This window comes from Lactuca serriola, chromosome 5 (assembly GCF_051521515.1).
Source record: "Lactuca serriola cultivar US96UC23 chromosome 5, Lser_US96UC23_V15, whole genome shotgun sequence".
NCBI classification, from domain to species: domain Eukaryota; kingdom Viridiplantae; phylum Streptophyta; class Magnoliopsida; order Asterales; family Asteraceae; genus Lactuca; species Lactuca serriola.
Genome location: NC_136412.1, coordinates 28,680,520 through 28,687,411, shown reverse-complemented (window position 1 = coordinate 28,687,411; position 6,892 = coordinate 28,680,520). Strand labels below are relative to the sequence as shown.

General features: G+C 43.6%; 1 non-coding gene across 1 annotated transcript; it reads right to left on the bottom strand.

Annotated features, from left to right (window-relative positions):
* Nucleotides 1-6,169: 6,169 nt before the first annotated feature.
* Nucleotides 6,170-6,276, bottom strand: LOC145056012 (small nucleolar RNA R71). The gene has a single exon (XR_013685553.1). It is a non-coding gene; the product is annotated as a small nucleolar RNA R71 (small nucleolar RNA).
* Nucleotides 6,277-6,892: the final 616 nt, after the last annotated feature.

Sequence of the window (6,892 nt, the reverse complement as noted above, 5' to 3'; positions counted from 1 at the left end):
AACAACTCGTCGAGACCATCTTCATGGTTTGGGAGATTGCCTTGGACTCACCGAGTTTGTTCATACACTCGTCGAGTCCCATGATTTCCAAGTCTATAGTCTCGTCCAACTTTGTTGAGTCCTTCTCTAGACTCAACTAGACCCCCAAACCAGCAAAGGTTGGGGAACCACTACCCGACTCGCCGAGTCCCAAGAACAACTAGCCGAGTCTACTAAGTTCCAAGTCCATAAACTCGATTTCTGCTAAGCTCATCTCATCCAAAGGGTAGATCTGACCTCCTAGGGTCGATATAACACATAAAGTCACTAACTTTACGTCCATGCATGGGTCTTTAAGCTCAAAAGGACCAAAAATGAGACCAACAAGATGCATGGGGCTCTCATGGCCATAGAGTTGGCACCTTTATGCCATGAGACCCCTCCAAAGACCAAGATCTGAAGCCATAACTCCATATTACACCCCACAACCTAAAAATGGCTTAGAATGCCCTAAATATACCAAAATCCAAGCCCTAAATATGATTAAACACATGGAAGATCAAGATAGAAGCTTTTTACCTTAAATGAGATGGAAATGGAACACAATCTCTGGATCTTCTAGCTTAAACATGAACTCCTAAGCTCCTTTCCTCTTCTCAAGCTTCACAATCCACTAAAATGCACAAAAATAGCCTTAGAACACTCAAACAAGGCTACGGTTTCAGGCTAATGTCTTCTGGAAGTATAAGGGACGATGGAGGCTGGGATGGGGAGAGGTAAGTTATTTAAATAGGGTGCAAACACTCAAATTTAAGGTCTCACTCAAATAGCGTCTACTCGCCGAGTCGGTCCCCCGACTCGTCGAGTAGGTCCCTTAAACTTCCCGCGGATCACGAGACTACTCGACGAGTTGGACCCCCAACTCGTCGAGTCCTAGAGAAAAATATAAGAATTACTTGAATTAAATGCATACCAGGAATCAGGTGTTGCAAATCTCCCCCACTTATTTTAGATTTCGTCCTCGAAGTCTGTTGCTGGGTCCTGAAAAAGCTCGGGGTAATGCTCCCTCATCTCGTCCTCCGCCAGAGGAAGGTAAGTATCCCAACTACCTCCGAAGTCTAAAACACACGCCCGCAGCATATCGTCCAGATTCTGGATGGTCCGCTAACTCTGGCCATCCATCTGCGGGTGAAAGGCGGTGCTAAAATGCAGACGAGTACCCAGCTCGTCATGAAACTTCTTCCAGAACCTGGAAGTAAACCGCACGTCTCGATCCAAAATCACTAAGACTGACACTCCATGCCGAGCTACTACCTCTCGAATGTAGATATTGGCCAACTTCTCGGCCAAGATGCTCTCCTGGATCGGTATGAAATGGGCACTCTTGGTCAACCAATCTACGATGACCCAAATTGAATCCACTCCCTGTGCAGTCCTGGGAAACTTTCTGATGAAATCCACAGTAATATCCTCCTATTTCCACAACGGGATGTCCAGTGTTTGAAACTTGTCATGAGGCCTCTGGTGCTCAGCCTTGACCTTCCTCCAGGTCAAGCATCTCTCCACAAACCAAGCTACATCCATCTTCATACAGGGCCACCAATAATCACAACGAAGATCCGTGTACATCTTCGTTGCCTCGGGATGAATAGAGAACCTAGATTTGTGCGCCTCCTCCATTAATACTTGGCGCACACCTCCATGATATGGGACCCACACCCTACGGTGAAGAGTCAACAATACACGGTTGTCATAGTCGAAGGAGGAAACCTGCCCCACAATACGCTCTCTCTTCCGATGTTCCTCCTTTTATGGCCTCCTGTTGGGCCTCCCGAATCTGCTCCAACACGGACTCACAACTATCATCCTCATACAGATATCCCTGATCGTCACTGCCTTGCGGCTAAGCGCATCGGCCATGACATTAGCCTTCCCCGGGTGATAGAGGATCTGACGATCATAATCCTTTACCACATCAAGCCACCGACACTACCTCATATTCAAATTTGGCTGATCCATGAGATACCTCAGGCTCTTGTGGTCCGTGTAAATGGTACAACGAACCCCATAGAGGTAATGACGCCAAATCTTTAGGACGAAAACAACAGCCCCCAGCTCCAGATCATGCGTCAGATAGTTCGCCTTGTGAGGCTTCAACTGACTCGAAGCATAAGCGATAACATTCCCTCTCTGCATCAATACCGCACCCAAGCTTGAGATGGACGCATCATAATACAATACAAAATCATCCATTCCCTCCGGCAAGGCTAAGATTGGCACCTCACACAATCACTGTCTCAACGTCTCAAATGCGGCCGGCTGCTCAGGCCCCCAGCGAAATACCACGACCTTCCTCGTCAACTGGGTCAGGGGTACAACTATCTTGGAGAAGTCCTGAATGAATCTCCGATAATAGTCTGCCAGTCCCAAAAAGCTCCGAATATCGGATGGAGAGCTCGGAACCTCCCTCCTCATCACGGACTCTACCTTGGCCGGGTCAACCGAAATCCCATTTTGGTTGACAAGGTGCCCAAGAAACTACACCTCGTGCAACCAGAACTCGCACTTGGAGAACATAGCATACAAGCTCTCCCTCCAAAAGGTATCCAAAACCTCCCGCAAGTGCTCCTCAAGCTGCTCCTGCATCTTAGAATAAACCAATATATCGTCAGTGAAAACAATCATAGACCTATCCAACATCGCTCTACACACGCGGTTCATGAGATCCATTAATGCAGTAGGAGCATTGGTGAGCCCAAAAGGCATCACCACGAACTCATAGAGACCATATGGCGTCCGAAAAGTAGTCTTCTGCACATCCTCCTCTCTGACCAACATCTGATGATAACCCGAACACAAATCAATCTTGGAGAACCAAGATGCTTCCTGAAGCTGGTCAAAGAGATCATCAATCCTCAGTAGTGGGTAACGGTTCTTCACTGTTACCTTATTCAACTCCCGGTAATCTATACACATCCGATGCAACTCATCCTTCTTTTTCACGAACAAAATCGTGGCTCCCCAGGGCGAACTGCTCGACCTAATGAATCCCTTGTCTAATAGCTCCTACAACTGTGAAGACAACTCCTGGATCTCAGGAGGAGCCAGCCGATACGGTGCATTAACTATCAGAGCCGCACTGGGGACTAGGTCGATCCTGAACTCTACCTGCCTCTCCGGAGGTATCCCAGGTAGCTCCTTAGGGAATACATCCAAAAACTCTCGTACCACCGGCACATCGCCCACCATCGCCTTACCCGCCTCCCGGGTACCCATAACGTAGGCAACATATCCAGCACAACCCTGCTGGAGGTAGCGCCTAGCCCTCGCTGCTGAACATAAGGCTGGTCCTCATTGTGGCCTCTCACCCTGAATCACCAACTCTCCCCCACTTGGGGTCCTGATCCGCACCAACTACTGCATGCAGTCGATCACCGCCCCGTTGGGGCTTATCCAATCCATGTCTATAATAACCTTGTTCCCCCATAACGGTATGGGAACCAAGTCTACCAGGTAGCGCTCCTCGAACAATCTCAAAACACAATCTCTGAAAACCTCCGATGCTCGTATTGACCGGTTGTTCGCAATCTCGACCTCTAGAGGGCAATCCAACGTGCCCGAGGACTCAAAAAACCTCTTGCTAAGTGCAAGAGAGACAAACGATCGGGTAGCACCGGAATCAAACGACACATGAACTGGAATACCGTTCACATGGAACGATCCTAAACAGAGCACATATACATAACATATCAAAATCATAGCGACATATCATATAAGATTAGAGAGAAGAAATTATACCCGTCACCACATCGGGTGCAACACGTGTGATATTTGCATATTTACCCTTATATTAAGTATAGATTTTTATCATTTATTAGCCAATTTATTGCATAGCATGGACAAAAGATACTTAAAAGTGTTTGAATTATGTTTTCAGTCCAAAAGCGAGGCTCGGAAGCAAAAGGAAGCAGGAGAAGCGATTGGAAGCTCGGGAGTTGAACAAAGAAGAAAAATGCTAAAACTACAAGGTACTCAACGAGTAGGGTCGACTACTCGGCGAGTCGCGTCGAAGAATCGAGAAGATAAAGACTCTCTGACTTATCGTGCACGGGAATTATGTGATAGAGTCGATGAGTCAGTCATGGACTCAACAAGTCGGTGCGAATTTATAAAAACGACTTTTCAGATCGACACAAAGAATTTTGGAACCCTTGGGGAGAAGCAAGCTGCGAATTAGAGTCAGGAGAGATCTGGAAAATGAAGATACAACCCGAAACCCAATTCCAAAGGAGATTTGAGGCAAATTCACATCATTCTTACTTCAATCAATTGTTTTTCATCATGTTTAGACTTTTAGATTTCGTTTTTGTGCTGTCAATTACCTCAATCATGAGCTAAAACCTTTTAACTTCTGTTTGGGGAGACAATATTGAGACTATGGTTTGATCTATGGTAGGATTGCTTTAATATTGGTGATTTTGTTAATTCTAGCTTGTTAAAGAACCTTATTTGTGAATGATAACTATTTTTTTCTGTTAATAGAAAGATAATTAAGCTACATGAACATCTCTTAATTGTTACCTCATATAATTTATGTGACCACTCTATTATATGACTAGGATTAGCGACTGTGAAACTAGAATTAATAGAAAAATACGTAAATTCATGTGTGAGCTTGTGTGATGACCATCAACAAGAGGTTAATTAAAGGACCAAATTAGTTAACCATTACAAGTCTAAATTAACCCGAATAGATAACCTAGGGAATTGAATTAAATTAGACAACTGGCCACTGTTTGAGTTAGTTTGTTCTCTAAGCATTAGTGCAGCGAACGTGAATCTAATCACTTGAATCGGTAGCCAATAGAAAAATCAATCCATTGCACTGTTGCCATAATATCAACCATAGGATCAATTGAGTCGAACTAAACAGAAGTTCCCTTCATCATTAAATTTAGTTGAATCTTTGCTTATCTAGTTTTTAGTTAATTAGTCTAAGTATTAGTTAGTAAGTTTCTAGTCTTGTAAAACTAGACAAAACCCCTTCTTATTACTTAATTTTAGATAAAATTATTTTTTAGTTTTAATTCTCTGTTCCCTGTGTTCGATACCCTATTTATTTGGCTTTACCACAATTGATAGGTCCACTGCCTTTGTGTGTTTATTTTATAATTAAAAGTAGAATTAAAACTAGTTGGTTTTACACACATCAAGTTTTTTGGCGCCGTTGCCGGGGAACGGTTCTAAATTAGCACTAATTTCTATTTTTATCGATCCTTTGTGTGAGATTTATCTTACAAAAAGTTAATTCTTAGGTAATTTAGTAAGTAGGTTAGGTTTTAGTATTTATTGGTTTTTAATCGTTTTATTTTAAATCTGTCAAAATTTTCTGTTTTTGCCTTGAACTCTCCAAGTGCACTCGAGTCAACTCGGCAAGTCCACTGTTGTTCACAGTTTTAGTTTTTATTTTATTTGTGTTCTTTTTATGCGTTTTTCTTGTTTTATTTGCAGTTGTTTCATGACCCGAGGATCTGATACACCTTTAGTTCCTTCACTAGAAGACCCGGAGTCCTCCTTAAGGAAGAACAAAGGAAAATCCGTTGGAGAATCCATTTCTTCAAAGAACTCAGCGTTGAAGAATCTAAAGTCCGTTTTCAACAAGAAGAAGAGCAGCAAATCAGGAGCTTCCAACGCCTCTATAGCAATCGAAGATCCAATTAAAGAAGACACCGAGTACGAAACCGAAGGAGAAGAAGATCCCACTTTCGGGCACGAATCCAACTTCGACGACGAATTATCTATTCCCATGGAAAACATCGATGAAGCCCCCATGGGGGAATGGAAGAAGAAGATGCGTGACGATACCGACCCGAGACTTGTGTAACCCGCAATTCCCGCTACTGCTACTTTCGAACTAAAGGGCCACATACTCGCTCAACTAAAGGAGATTCCCTTCTACGGAAAAGATCACGAAGATGCCTATAAACAATTGGATGGAGTTAACGATGTAGCTGATTACTTCAATGTTCCAAATGTGCCTCACGAGACCCAGCTGCTTCGTATGCTTCCAGTCACATTCAAGGGTGCTGAAAAAGATTGGCTCAAGTCACTCCTTCCCGGGTCCATCACCACATGGGCTAAGATGAAAGAAGAATTTATTGACCACTTTTGCCCACCTTCTAAAATAGCCAAGTTGAAGAAGGCCATTGCTAACTTTGAACAACAACTTGGAGAGTCCTTTTATGAGGCATGGGAGAGGTACAAAAGTTTGCGAAGAAATTGCCCACACCATGACCTTAACAGCCAACAAGAAGTCTCCATCTTCTATGACGGAGTCAATGTCACAACAAGGCAATTACTTGACTCGCAAGGCCCGCTCACAAAGAAGCCACCCCCGGTGATCAAAGAATTAATTGAAGATTTCTCTAAACATTCTAGAGAATACCACAACCCACGAAATGAAGCAAGTAGGGGGTAGTGAACACGGTCAACGATGGCATGGCGGCAATGATGGCTAAACTAGACAGTTTAGATAGAAGAATGATGAAGATCGATCAAACAATCTATGCTATCCGGGTGGGATGTGAAAATTGTAGGGGACCTCACCTAACTAAAGAGTGTGACTTGGATGAGAATGGAAACAAAAAGGCACAAGTTTTCTATTCAAGTGGTGACAGATACGATGAAACTTGGCGGAAACCCAAGAAGAAATGGCTCCCGTATGAAGAATACAAAAAGGCAAAGGAAGAGAAATACAAGCAAAAAGAGAGGGGCTTCTTTCAAAAGGAAGAACTGGTTGTGGAAAAAAGAGCCGATTTAGAAGAGATGTTCACGAGATTTATAGCCGCGTCCGAGAAAAGACACAATGATCATGATGTTGCAATACAAGAGACCAGAACAATACTTAGGAATC